This window comes from Thermobia domestica, chromosome 6 (assembly GCF_964235325.1).
Source record: "Thermobia domestica chromosome 6, izTheDome1.hap1.1, whole genome shotgun sequence".
NCBI classification, from domain to species: Eukaryota; Metazoa; Arthropoda; class Insecta; order Zygentoma; family Lepismatidae; genus Thermobia; species Thermobia domestica.
The window spans coordinates 152,037,867-152,053,888 of record NC_137459.1 but is presented as its reverse complement, the minus strand read 5'-3'; the positions used below and the strand labels follow the sequence as shown (position 1 = coordinate 152,053,888).

General features: G+C 35.1%; 1 protein-coding gene across 5 annotated transcripts in view; it reads right to left on the bottom strand.

Annotated features, from left to right (window-relative positions):
• LOC145688271 (uncharacterized) overlaps positions 1-10,413 on the bottom strand; it is a 173,876-nt gene extending 163,463 nt beyond the window's left edge. For 2 of the 5 annotated variants that reach the window (XM_081762266.1, XM_081762265.1), the window contains exon 1: positions 9,911-10,065. The gene's annotated coding sequence lies outside the window, so the exon portion shown is untranslated. Of the gene's footprint in view, positions 1-9,624; positions 9,879-9,910; positions 10,066-10,166 lie in introns of those variants that run through there. The other 3 variants (XM_081762263.1, XM_081762262.1, XM_081762264.1) reach the window with 3 other exon arrangements.
• Between the last annotated feature and the right edge of the window lie 5,609 nt (positions 10,414-16,022).

Below are 16,022 nucleotides of genomic sequence, written 5' to 3'. Positions count from 1 at the left end.
GAGTGTGTGAGAAGGTAGGGCTTGAAGCCATGCTCCGTTTTTGGAGGAGGAGACAGCTAACAGCCTGGCTTTGTCATCTGGGTTATTGGTTGATGATAGGAGTGAAGATAAATGAAGCTTGACTATAGGTTCATTCCAAACAGACTGAACATGTCTTTTGTCGTTAGGTGGGGGATCCATTCCAACCAGACTAGTCCATTTATCGATGCATTCTTGTACATCTCGAATCGAGTCTAAGTCAACCTCCTGTTGAAGAAGAGATCCAATTAGTTCTCGTGAGCCATAGAATGATGCGAGGAAAGAAGGTATGGCGATATCCATGGCTCGACGAATCCCAAGGCCCCCATTCTCCACTGGTAAGGAAGCTTGTAACCATGAACTGTCTTTCAAAGAACAGTTTAGGATGGATTCCAGTCCTGTTCTAAGAGTGTGGTCGAAATTGTCAAGTAATTTATCATCCTGCCAAGAAGGGGAACAACGAAGGAAATACAGTAATCTTGGAAGTGAGAGTGAAGCTCGTAGTAAATAATAGGCGGAGTGTGCAGAAAGCTTTGATAATTGAGAAAAAAAGAATTCTAATTTTGATATCTTGTCCAATAAAATTTTGCTCCTTGATTCGGTAGAGATGGCAGCCCCTAAAAGTTCCGCATTGGTAGGAGATAAGAGTTTGATACCAGGTACTACTTCATTAAACCTTTCATAAAGGTCATGGATTTCATCAACTCTGGCGCTCAGAAAACTCACTTCACATTTGGCAGAGTTAAGAAACAATCCAATAGATGAAGCTTCTAGACGAATTTTACTAAAAGCGCATAGTACTACGTCGATATTTCCAGCTATGGTACCGTCGTCTAAGTACCAGATATTTAAATCTGTGTTAATATCCTTAACAATGTGATGGATGGTTAGGGCGAACAGTGCTGGTCCAAGTGGGTCACCTTGCTGTACTCCACGTTGTGAGTGAATTATGTTATCACTTATAAAAAGATTGCTTGGTTCGGAGTAGCATTGGTAGATGTATGGATAGTAAGTTGGAAAGTTAGTTTTAACAGATTGTAACATTGAGTCGCGGTTGAGTTCATTGAAGGCGTTGCGGAAGTCAATTTTCAAAAATGCTTTCACTTCAGTATGGGAAGATGAGTAGTACATTCTGGCAGCATGTACGGCAGATTCTGCTCCGAATGGTATACAGACCCCTAGTTGGTGTGGTGATAGAATCTTAATTAAAGAATCTCGTATCCGGAAGCAGATAATTTTTGCTGATAAGCGTCTCCAAACATTGCAAACAGCTATTGGGCGAATTCCACCGCTTTTCTTCTTCAGTGCTATAAGTGAAGCACCAAAAAAAATTGGTCGTAAAATGGTCGGCACTTTCCCAGATATAATTAAGTGCATAAATTCACAAATGGCTGTGGTTAAGCGTTCCCTTGAATCAAAGTCTTGATTTGTAAGTAGATCTTTTAAGATTGAGGGACGGAGATTATCCATTCCGCCTGCCGAACCAGAGGGGAAGGATCTTATCGCGTTTAATAATTCGATGGAAGAGACTTTAGTTATTGTAGTCGAGTCCTCGGGTGGTTCGGGATTGATGAATGAGTGAGCGTGGGCTGGATGCTTTTCTCTGAGAGCATGTAGTACTGACGTATCTGGCGTAACCACAGTGTCATCGGATATCAGTAGTCTGATACCGCCGCGTATATCACCATCTGCTAATTTTTGTTCGATGCTCTTGGTATTGATTGAGCCGGATTTTTGTGGTTTGCGAGGTTCGTTGGTCCCTCGATGCTGCTTCATTAATACTTCACGATGATGTTCCCTCCAGTTTCTGACTCTTAGCTTCATCCAAGTGGTGAGATTACTTACTCTCTCAGAACGCGGCGGGATGCAAAGCACTGCGTAAGGGAAAACTAGAAGGTCGATCCAAGAATCAACATTATTGGTGGTGTTGATATTACGAATAATGTCACATAAAGAATCAGCTACCGATGAACGAGCACCGCGCGGGACACGACGATGAACCGGAACATTAGCCTTCAGATGAGACATAAGATCATTCATTTTGGATAAAATTTCAGAAGAATTGTCATTGAAATCTAAGGTTAATAAATCCGAAATATAGTTGGTAGGCTGTTGAAGTTTCACGTTACTGCCCTTACTCTTGCGTATCACGTGATGACATTTGCCTGTGTGTATGGATAAGCCTCTTTGGCTAAGAAAATGTTTATTACAATGAACACATTGCACATCATTTGAAATGTTTGATGTATCCATATTAAGGTTATCCATATTAAGGTAAGGTTCATTGATTATATTAAGAAAATGATAGAATACAATAACACCAATGATGTAATCCTGGGGAAGCTCCGAGGGCGCAGTCCTATCTCAGGAAATTTCGTTTCTAACAAAAGTCTTAAGTTTTCACAGAAAATATTATAACATATACTTTATTCATAGGTACAGAGGTAAAATGAGGGGGATTGCGGAGAGATGTCGTCCTCCCACTTCGTAAAATTAACTTTAGCGTCCTCCCACTTCCAAAAAGTAATTGTAACTAACAAAGATAGCCCAGGGGGAACGGCGTGACGTCATATGCGTCCCCCCACCTTTTCAAAACCACTTCAACCCCTGCATAGGTATCTACGTGAACTCTACCATTAGCTCCGTATCATCCTTTCCACCGTATAATTATCTAAATACGTTTCATTGAATTTCCTTTCTTGCAAAGGATTCGGGCTGGATTGAAACAAGCTGTCACGTTCCGGTCCAAGCACTAGCTTTTCCATGAAAACCATACATGAAAATAGGTACTAGCTCTTTACTTATGCTTCTTATTTTTTTATTTAGCAATATCGAGATGCCAAAGAGACTAACAGAAGAGGAAATTGAAGAAATTGTTTTATATGAGGAGATTCCTTCCGAACCCGAATCAGATGTGGACGTAAGTGATGTAGAAGATGCTGTCTTACCAAATGAAACTGAAGATCTCAATGTGAATACACCGCAAAGCGATTCAAGTGGTCCACTTTCAGACGCCGAAGGTGACAACAATCCGCAGGCAAGAATACTACAGTCAATATGTTCTTCTATAAGGGATCCACGTGACTGGAAAGACGTCAAGATCCCATCACCTCCTAAACTTTCCAGCAATCACATAGAACCGACAAATATTATGCAAAATTTAAAAGATCCGTCTCCAATTAACTTGTTCAGACTGATGGTAGATGAGTCTATTGTAGACTCAATAGTATTTCAAACAAATCTGTACGCACAGCAGTCCAATAAGCGGTATATTCCCACTACGAAACGTGGGAATGTATGGGAATTATGTAACGTATATTTCATATAATATTTTTGTTCAAACCTTTGTATGGATTAATATATCTTACTTAACAGTATGTTCAATTTATTTCATAATACATAATATAACACATACTAATTCGTGTTATTTTAAAGAATTAGGTTTAGATAAAGTGCATCATATTTACGGAAAGGCATTTGTGTTGTTGCACAGTGATGCAATAAATGCATCACCCCATTTTGGCGCCAATAATTATAAACTGTGATAAAATATATTATCACTGTATTTTCTAGGGTCTAATATATTCAAAAATACATGTGGTTTATACTTACTAAAAAAGTATTTTTTGCGTGCAACATGGGGGTACAAAAAAATATTTCTCTGTGCCGCAAAGAGTTAATCAACAATAATACATAAGTTATCATTAATAACATGTACCTAAGTTTATTTTCCGATTTTATTGAAAACCTAGCAGAAGACAATTTTCACGTTTCTTGGCCTTTATTATTATTATTATTATTATTATTATTATTATTATTATTATTATTTTCATTATAAAAAGAAAAGCTTGCACAGCTTAAACCGTGTACACGTGAGACGTAAATCCTCACGTATTACTAAAATCTTCAGATTCTCCCAATTTGAGAGATTAAAATGAAGTAAACAAATTGAAACATAATTTAGTACTTTCTTTCACGATCTTCTGAGAGTCTGTCTTCTCCAAGAAAAAAGGGTATGGTTCGGAAAATTTAATTTCCACAATCAACATTTCATACTGTGTCATATTTGAATTAAGTTATAAAAAAAAAAAAAGAAAAAAAAACTAATCAAAACTCATATCTAATCTAATTAGTAAGTATTTACAATTCATAAGTAACGCATGAAAACTTCACTCAGATGAGGATCTGATCCTGATTATGATAACGTCGTAAAAGTTTATTCACATCCCCCCCCCCCCCAAGATTTCCGTATGCAATGTCAATACTGAAGTATTCGATTTTATTTTCCTTTTATTAGTGTACCACATTTTAAACCACTTTAAATTTCATAGTACGCCAAGCACAAATGTAAGCGCGTAGGGTATAAACATGTAACAGAATGGATGCAGTATTAGTAATAAGATCATTCAAACACAAATTTAACCTCGTTCACCCATAGGCGTAATCTTGAGCGCCTCTGAACAACCTTCGTTTTATACGCTACATTAAAAAACTGAAATTTCAGCTGTCAAACGAAGGACAGTCACTATCATTACCTATAAAATTGTAACCGTGTAGTGTTTAAGGCACAGGAACTACTAAAACATCAGCTGAATCGTCTACAGCAGACCGTGTTTATTAGTAGTATTCTAAAAACTCTTTAAGAGAGCATACCACGAAGTATTCGTATAATTTACCCAAAATTAAAGCAATTACGGAGATTCTCTGTAACATCACCGATCTCGAATCGTACCAAACTATAATTACAGTGATCAAGAGTGGTGAGTTTTGAGGACATGACCTTTACCAATAGTCGAGGAGGCTAAGGTTACATTCCCCTCATTTACGCACATAATAAAACATTGGTTTCTAAAAAGTAGATTACATATACTACATCAAACTAACAGATAAGTTGATCTACAAGTATTCGTTTACACCTTAATTTTTATTACCAATTCATAAATCATCCAGTGCGGATACAAAATATTCATATAGGCCTTCCCAAGTTTCATTGTTGCTTACCAGAAAACAATTCAGATACTAGAACAGATGTGAAAAAATTCAACTGAAAATATCATTAGCAGTTATATATCTGTGGCTTGGGTCTAAAAGGGCCAATATCACTTTTTGGCAAAAATGAGATACTGTTCAATTTTAACGTCTATACATGGATGTTTTCCTTTGCAAGAAGAGCAAATGTCAACATGAAATAGTATGGAATATACACCACTCACATTAACATTTGCTTTTCTTGCACAAGAAAATATCCATTCACAGGTGTTGAAATTTGACGAACATCTCATTTTTGCCCAAAAGTGACTTTGGCCCTTTTAGACCTAAGCCACAGATATACTTCAAAAAGCAAATCGAATGGAGCGTTCTGCTTTCCCTGCAGAGCCTTTTATCATATGGTCACCAGAAAATTTCAAATGGCAAATTTTCTTATCTCATACATCACTAAAAAGTTTGAAAACTAAGAGGGATTTTGTGTGTGTGTGATCATCGTTTACGAAGCCCGGAGAGATACAGAGCTTTAATTTGTTAACGTTTAGAATTTAATACATACATCCATTTAGTTTCGTGAATTAATATGAAAACGAACAAAAGACAGTAAGTAAAACAGTAATTTATTCAGAGAAGATTTGGAAATTTCGACACAGTTAAAAATCTTGTTTTCTACAAACACTTCCACGCAATGCAAATACGAAGTCTATACTCCCCCTTCCATTTGCAGACTTCAACAATGCCTGACTAGCTTTCTATTTCATTTTTTACAGGGGCAAATACGCCGCAGGAGTTAACACGAGCAATCCCGGTGGCAGCTTAAGTTATTGTCAAATTAATTTATTGTTAATTAGTTTTGCTACTGGTTACAATGCAAAAAAGCATGAGATCCAATGTAAAAATGGTTAGTGAAAACAATTGCCTACCACCACGTCAGTACAATCATTTTTGACCTCTGAACTCGTATTAAAATACCTTCCACGTTTCCGTATCCTACTGTAATGCGATGACAATTGTACTTTGCACTATTCCCGTTTACACTGAATACTTGTTGCATTGCTTCTCCCGGAAACGCAGTATGTCCAATTGCAACGATTGTCTGCATTTTGTTATTCTTTCTGCTTTCATATTACAGTAGTTCTATCTGCATAATATCGTTATTAACAACAGCAGTGCAAAAACACTCGGTTAAACAGTGCTTCACACAAACAACTTTTCCCTACGAAAATGTTAGTTTTTTCAGGATTTTTTCAATTAATATCATACGTTTCAGGTGACCTATTACGCTCTCTCCATTCGATGAGCCCTTAACAGTATCCTACCTCACTTTTTGTTTCACTCTTTTTCCTTCAGGAGTTTGGTTTATAAATACTGGACATTTTATCTGAAACAACTTTCTATATATGTCTTTTTCTCTCTCTCTCTCTCTCTCTCTCTTACATATATATATATATATATATATATATATATATATATATATATATATATATATATATATACTGTATATTAATTTTGCAATGCATGTAAACATCTAATTGTTATGCTTTGTAATACTCATTATCCAACTCTGTGCATGAGTTATGTGGATGCAAGCCAAATGTAAATAAACAAATACAATAGAGAAGAAAAAAGTTAAAATATAGCACGTACACGAACAGCACTGCTTACACAAAACAAGAGGCAAGTTGACTATACGCGCATTTTACTAGTAATTCATCTCGTCGGGTGCAATATCAAACAAACAGAAAGTTCAGTAGAATAACAGAATAACAGAGAAGCAAGAGCTATGGGGTAAAGATTCTATAATGATACCAATTCAAAACGAAAACTTTCTATACATACCTCTTGAACTCAAAAATTAGGCAATCTACTCTTCCTAAAAGTTTCTACAACAACAATTTTGGAATGTGTAATGTGATTCAGAAACAAAACACTTATGACTAATAGGAAACCAAAAAACTGAATGATTAACATTATACCAAATGAAACATCGCGAAAATAAATACTAACTTCCATAGTTAAGTCACGCTTAATGTAACTTGCAATCTCTCGCAAAATGTTCTTCAATGTACATAAACTTGGAAGTTTGCACCAACATTTAAATTCAAAATACGAACACTATTAATCTTTGGAAAGAGGGTGAGATGTGAACGTTGCATTTACATATCTGGTATCATTCGCCAGAACTTAACAATATTAGTATAACACAGGAAGATTCAATGAACCAGACAGGAACTTTGTAATCCCCAACACTCAAATTAAAAAATATTATTAGGTATTTATATTTTCAACATACTTCGAATCGATGGACCTATTTAAGCAGTAAGTTATAGTACATAAAAAAAAAAAAAAAAACCTTCACCCCCTTCTTTACTAAGCTGCAGAAAAAGACACCAAATAAAAAGAAATATAAATGAAACAATATTTCCGTGATTTCACAGAATTGCAAAAAGTCATATGTAATTAAACGGTACACGTACAAAACTGTATTCTGATTGGTGAAATCATTGACCATAGCATTACCAAAGACGGTACAAGTGCATTTTGTGCAGAACAAGTGATTTTGTCACAGGACGTGGCACTGGAGAAGGAACAGAATCAAGTTAGACTAAGTTCATAACAATTTCCTATGAATGTTCTGCTCGAACTGCACTTTTGCCTGCAAAAGAATTAACATTCAAAGCTGACTCTATTTCGCAATTTCCCTTGCAATAAATTTCTGTATACAGCTATCAATACGTAGTAATGTGCTTATTTAAACTCGACTAATATCAACACAAAATGCATGAAAATCGTGTGACAAAACACTAATGAAATCGTTATTCCAATGCCTCACGACACTTGTGAAAATGAATTGATTTTGCAATTATTTCTTTGGCATATTAAATATATAAACCAAGCAACGCAAGAGTGAAAAGACTACTTTCACAGAGTTGATATCTATATTACGATTCGATTACATTATAACGTGAATCTGTGAGTCCTAAAAGTCTTGAAGACATTTAGCTCTTGAAAAGTGTGTGTGGAACAGAAGTATTTTGTAAATGTACCGAAGCTAACCATGCCTGCATTAAATGTTTACTTGAAATACAAAAATTACATTTTTTTTTTTTTTTAAAGAAAAACTTAACATTACATACTGTATACATTCGTAATATATTATATCCATTCATAACGAGTAATACAAAATCACCTGTCAGATGAACGTTTTTTACACATTGGACGGGTGACGGGTCTTCGATAATTACACAACATGAAAATAACAGCGCAACAGGATACCTGGTTATCTAAGTACACTTTAATATAAACTAGCAAATCTTATTTTCTCTTTCTTTTAATATATTCTCTTTTCCTAGAAAACCATGTTTATACTCATCCGTAGAAAGGCATATCTTATCAGCACCTCACGTTTGAGGCAGTAGGATATGAGTTTGCTTTCCACAGATTATGAATATATAAAAGTCATATACGAAAAGAAGTTGAAAACCACTTTATGCGTTAAAAAAAACCCGTGCCGTCGTATACAGTGTCTAAGGATTAGTGTTAAATCGTAAGCTGATAGTCCTTTTGAAACATTTTCGGTTTATGTATAGATGAAGGTAAATACTAATTGCAAATACCAAACCTAACATTAATGTAAATTAGCGAAACTATCATATCTTTTCGATTCTGAAAAAAAGTTGCCCCCCCCCCCTTGAAACTTTGGCCGAAGTCTCCTCAACATTACTGCAATACGCATCTATTAGAATATGTATAAACATCGTATATTTCTCGTTAATCCTGTGTTGTACCAAGCAACCTCAATGTGTGTGTCTACTACTATAAATATGTTTATGAAATGCTTCATCAAAACTGTCAACACATATTTCACAAATATATTATCGTAGTTACATACAATTATGATTCTACGGTTTACTGCACTGAATAATTTTACATGATGCATAAAAATTACAAGCCACTACTAATTTAACAATCGAAAGAAATTTTATTGTTACAAATCATGAAAGTATATACTGGATAGTAGAAACGATCCCAAAACAATTTTGTTACCATAGTTATATAACGTACCTAAACATTTTACAGCTTTAATTACAAATACAGCATTAAGACTCTAGAGTGTATCTTATTTACGTACAATGTAATATATATATTTTTTAAAAAATGAGCGTATTACGTTATCTATCAACATAAACAATAAAGTAACTGTCACGAACTGCAGTCCTTTGAAGCTAACAGCAGACGCCACAACTCTTGTTTGTTTATTTGTTTATGTTTGTTGCATTCTAACCACGATTACCTTTACGTGGAAGAAGAACTATTAACCCCTAAATGATTAACGATTTTGAGTAACTGAAATCGTCAAGATTTAGTTGACACTTACCGGTACGTGAAAATGATCACGTAATCCCTTTGGTCATCGTACACAATTCGTTAGTCAGGGTATATCGAATGTGATTCCTTCTGTGCATAGTGAGTAACAGCAAATCTTGATAGCACCAACATATTTCTACATACTACTACATGATCATGATAAGTTTCATTTAAAATGCCCTTGACCTACCTAATAACATACTGTGTACTTCTACTATGCATCAAGCTTTTAAAGAATTTAGTTACGCCTACCAGACTCCGCAATATTAAGCATCTCCCACAGAACAACCACTGCAACATGGCATTCAAGGTAGAATTTAGACTCCACAGCTCCTCATATGTTGTGATTTAAACAATATAGCAACTTTTATCACTTCAATTCTTCAGGAAAAACAAGAACACTTAATGCACTCACAGGCCAAACAACAAACATGGCGGAAGGGTTTCTATGACATCTGTAAATTTTCCTCAATGTACGAAGTTAATCAACTATATACACTGCACTATGCTAAAGGATATACATATATTCCATAATTACCTGGTATAATGCTAGAAGGAGATTTCTCTTATCGCACACGTATTTGGAAGCTACTCTACATGACTGTAACTCAGACCCCTCATTCCCAGACGCCATCTTTTCTAAAGCTCCAAGCACGCAAGACCGCCATTTATGATTGGTCAACTAACATAACAAGAATCAAATTAAATATTATCTTCTTATGCGAAAGTTAGCAGAATTATCCTCCAGACTTTAAGGAATAACATAATTAATAAGTAAACGGAAGCCTCCTTACCTTAACAATTATAAATATACAAAAACAATATTCACACTTTCTACCATCTAAAAGATGCATATCCACTTCTCACTATCCTTTTTTCATCTTTTTTTCTCATTCGCACTGTTTTCAGACTATCACTTTTTACCCCTGCTTGACACACGGCCAGTTTTCGGGAAAATCCTCAACGACATACGTAAACATCAAGTGGCAGACAGCTAACTTGCTCACTAGCCCTAGTTTCTGCGTATATACGAACAAGTACCGAAAATTACAGCAGTAAAGAAAATGTATATATTCCACTAATTTCATGTTTCATTTATTTATATGTATCTATTAATTGCAATATTATTTTATCTGCTACATAAATCAAATTGATCTCTTGGAAGGTATAATTGCTCAAAAAATCGTAATTACTAAAGTAACTTGATTATTGTAATAAAATGTGGATTTTTAAAGTTTCTTTGTTTTTTCTTTTGTTATTTTTACATAGTAAGTTGATTCAGTGGAGTTTAACATTCTTTTAAGCACCGATGCTGTGTAAAACGAGACTTAGGTACTGTTTTAGTGGTACCGGTATACAAACTACTGTGCGGTTTAGAATAAGCAGGCATCGAACCTAGAACCTTCTGTAGAAAAGCACGCGTGTTAGCCACTTCGTAATGATATTTTTTCGTATTGCGCAGCAGACAATGAAAATAATAATAATAAAATAATTAGCTGTACTATAAATTGCCAAAAATTTGAATCTTTCGTGACGAGGACAAATAGCCCCACTGCTAACCCTCCCATTTAATTTTAACTAATAAATCAATCAATCAACATTGTTTAACTTCGGAATGAGCTAGCAACACAAAAAGCTGTTTCGTAGCCATGTGGTTAGCGTATGCGAGAGGCCCGGTACCATTCCCAGTGAGAGATCATGTAGTTCGATCCACTCGCAGGAATGAACTTTTTGGTGGTGGACCAAAAGTATACCCATCGTCTTACAGGGGTAAAAGTGAGGGGAACGCGGGGAGACGCCGCCCCACCTTCAAGAAATATATACGGCGTCCCCCCGGTTCCTAAAAAAATACAATGGGCAGAGATAGGCAGGGGGACGGCGTGACGTCATACCGCTACCTACCGTCCCCCTGCCTTTCCTGATCCACTTTTACTCCTGATTATATATATATATATATATATATATATATATATATATATATATATATATATATATATATATATATATGTATAAATGGTATTTCAAAACAACACCGACAACGTTTCGGAGGTGATTCCTGACCAGTAGCGGTTTCTGACGTAGGGCTACCGGGCTACAGCACGCTTCCTATGTTTGTGTATTTGTGTAAGACTAATTTTAGTTCAAAAAATTTTCATCCATTCATTTGTTTAAACTGTTCGTTAATTAACAAAATTCAGAATTTCCCATGACGATCTTGTTTTTCGAGCTTGGAGCGCGATTATCAGCGCCTTCCGCAGTGTGAAAGTTGTACTAACGAACCGAGCGGGCCCGCTTGAACTATACATCAAGCCTACCCAAGAAATATATCTCTAGCATGGAGCAAAGATCTCAATATAAATTGTCCACTGACTTTTTTTTTTTCACCCAGAATAGCTTCCACCGTGCTGAGTTAGGTTGAGCCCGATGCTCCCATGGGAAAGATGCTATATATGTATACCCTGTATGCTTCATTGTATAGCAATAAAACAATAAATAACAATAGCAACGAAGCGAGGACATCACTACATATGCAAGAAATAGTGTTATATGCACCTCTAGAGAAGCTGCTTGAAACGCCGCTCTTCGACGTCAATACAGGCATTGCAACAGTGACATAGTAGGTCCCCAACATGTGTTCACATATGTAGTGATGCTATGGCTAGCGGCTACAATTGTTGCAAGTAGCACTTCTTCAGATGGTACCATTTACAGGTGTTTCGTAGACCACGGCTTTCACATCACTCCACAGAAGAAATTCTAATGGGTTTAGATTCGGTGAACAAACAGACCATCTTACTGAACTCCCCTGCCCTATCATTTGCTCTTGATACACATGATTCAGGTACTCCCGCACATCATGGGAGAAATTGGATGGGTTTGCATCACATTTGAAGCAAATGAGGTGACGAAATTCTAGCGGAGTCTCTTCCAAGAGTTCTGGTAAAACATTTGCCAACAAATAACGATAAAACTGTCAATTTAATCAAGCTGATAAAAGATAGGGGAAACCATATAATTGTTGGCCACTTAAGCAAACTTTTTAGTTTAAACTTTTGTCGACAAGACAGTTCTCAGAATAACTAAATGAAATGTACCTTTTTAGAAACGTTGTTTATTTATTAATAAAATGGTATACAATTATTTTAAGATGCTATAAGACAAAGATACAAAAGACAGTTTTGAATGAAAACGTACAAAAAGTTACAGTTATTAGCCACTTTTTTTTTTTTTTACAGTAATTGGCCTTGATAAATTCAGTTATTAGTCATGTGGTCATTTGCACTTTTCCATGCAACATTTGGACAAGTTTAATTTTTATAGACCACAGTTACGAACATTATATTCCTATATGTCCTATTACGATAATACACGTTATTATAAGCATGCAAGTAACAAATTTGCAACTAATTACACCATAATATAACATATTTTCTCTCCACAGAAGGTTTATATCAAACTAAATTAACAAAAAGAGACAAATTTTGATTATTAATAGATTTATAGTAACATATAATGAAAATAAGCGTTAATTTTCGAAGAAGTGCCAATTGACAGCTGCTAACAAGACTAGCGTATGAAATTTTATAGTTACGACTGAAAAATACGTCAATGTATGGCTGACTTAAGGCGTAGATTTTTTTTTATTTGAAGTGGAAACAAGATCTGGAAGGTCTTCCACATCCACCTCCTCCTCCTCCATATCACCTGTACTGCTTCTCTTGTTTTTTTCTGGTAATAGGTCAGGCATAGAAACGCATCACCTTCTCTTGGATCAGAAACATGAATACGATGACCTTTTGGAAACCAGAATGCACCCTTAGACACTAATCACACTTTGTTATGTCGTCAGTGCCATTTACATCAAATTTACATGTATAACATTATGTTATAACTTTACGAACAGATTGTCTACTTAAAAATAAGCTTCTTTTAGCAGTCGTTTGCGCTTTTCCTTCACTTTCACTCTTTCTCAGCTAGACCCTTCCTTTCTCCTCTAATTCTTCTTTTCTTTTCAGTAAGTCGTTTCTTCTCAAGCAATTGAATCGGTCATTGCAGAAAGGGCACATGTTACAAAATCACGTTTTCAAAAAAAAATCAAAAGACCGTTTAATTTGTACGTGTGTGCTGTTACCGAAATGGCATGTCACGTGGTTTAATAGTGAAGGTACGCTATCATTTTGTGCGAAACAATAGTTCTCGTTCGTTGTTCATTTTTCTAATAGACAAGCTTGAAATTTTGCACATGTGCCCTTTGTGCACTGACTGAACTGAGAATGAAACCACAAACTATTATTAGTTAGTAACCTACGAATATTATATGATCTACGAAGAGTACGAACAATGTACTGTTGCGCGAATTGCTTTGAAAAATAAATAAAGACCAACTTAACATAATATCAGGCAATTTAGTTGAGGTTTGAAAGAAGGTATCCTAATAAATCTTTAATGTGGAAACGCTTTTAAATATCACCCTCTAATACAATGACCAATCTAAGTTATTGTAAGACCAATAATACTGTAGGTTATTATTAATAATAAACGCGGAGGTTTTTGTTTTGCATAGGTTCATTACTCATGTAATTTCCAGTAGAAAACATTGCAAATCGACTTAGTAAACATACTAATAAAGCTACGTAAAGAAACTCAACAGAGCATACTCGAAATACACAACGAATAAAATAAACAAAACTCGTTTGGTTCATAATATGGAAATAATAACATTATTTTAAATATTAGTCTTTTTCTTCATTCCGCTTCATCCCCACTGTCGTCATTCATGCGTTGCTGTACATCTTCATGAGTTCTCGGCCACTGCTGCAATCGATAATAATACTTGGAAAATCTGACTTTGTAGATATCCTGGGAATCTTTGGTTTCTAATGAAAGGAAATATGCCAATATACTGCATCATTCACTTTCGGGAATTTTTGAGAAACATTTTAATCTACACCGGCAATCATCGTCTGTACTTACAGCTGGAATATATTTGCCAGAATATGATGTATGTGGCAGTCCTTTAATTTAGCTTGTTTCACGGCATTTCTCTGGTACTTCTCAGTATGCCGAATTCCTTTTCGATTTTTTTTTTTTATTATTATTTGTCTGCGGAGATTCATCGTCGCTACTTCCATACATGGCAAAGTCAGCACTACCAGTAAGTACGCCAGAAATTTTTACTTAGGGGGGTGTTCAAAATAAAAGGGGGGGTGTGCTCTCAGAATAGTGATATAATTTTTAAACAAATTCAAACAAGAAAACAGTATATTTTGTTACGCAACTATTGCATTATTATTATTATTATTATTATTATTATTACTAATAATAATAATAATAATAATAATAATAATAATAATAATAATAATAATAATAATAATAATAATAATATCAACTCTTTGCAGTGGTAGGTTCAATAAAGTAAGTTCACACATTTGAGCATTTAGTATTATTATTAAACTAAGTAATACAAAACGGACATCGGTGGAAGCGATTATTTGTCCGTAAATGAGAGGTGACCCTAAAAGGAAGGATTCTCTCTCATAACACCACATCACACATATTTATGGCATGGCAGAATAAGAAACTTTGTCCTCTTATGAAGATGTCCACTATTGAAAGAAGCCCGTTAAAAGTGGTTCCACTGTATTAGGAATTAACCTCCACTATTTTACCTAGTAATTACATGTGAATTGATTACATACGAAATATTGTAGTCTAATTATTTCGCAAAATTCTGCTATTATTTCAACTAATTCACCCCAGCAAGTTTTAGTGGGTGATTTTTTTTTTCAAAAAAAAAAATATTAATTGGGAAAAAAATCCCTCGTCCCACGCTGAAATCACATTCGTCTAGTAATTAATACTGTACATAGTTCCAATTTCATTTCATTTAATATTCTAACCCTGTTGTTAACGTTAATTGTAATATTATTTGATCTCTTAATCCCCGTTCCTGCCCCTTCCTGGCTACATTATTGGCTCTGAATATCTTTCATAAGAAAATTATTCATTGATTTAGTTGTTTTCCAGAAATCCAGTTTTTCAATTTACAAATATTTTGTATCTTTCTGTTTTGTCTTCTTTAATATACCCTAATTTTAATAATCCCAGGGCACATAGTGGTCTGGTCTGTTGTAAATAGTTGAAAAGTGACCAAAAATGACCAAAAGCACACAAAAAAGTGACCAAAATCTAATCATGCCCCTTTTTTCCTTTGTCAATTTCTCCATCACCTCTCTCTTTGTTTGTTCGTTTGTTTCTTCTTTATTTCTTTTTGAGCTTCCTCCTTTCTTAGGTTTTCAAAGCATGCTTTGTAGTTACGGTAAGCAGACTTAGCAGGTGTAAAAAGCTTCTGAGTAAGTGGAACCAGTTCTGGCCTATTTCCGAATTTCTTCATCCCAGATATTATATTTAACTTTGCATTAAGAGTGCTCAAAAACGTGAAATATTCAAATTCATCACCTACTCTTAAGAACATACAAGAAGCATAACACAAGACGAACATGATGAACCACGCAAACACACTCACACAACGTTGAACGGAGCGTTAACTATTACGAGAGAAAACTAAAAGATTATTATGATAGAAGAAAGAATAGACAGAAGAGTTCTCAACCCCACCTTGAGAGCTTAAGCATCCACCAACCGTCCAC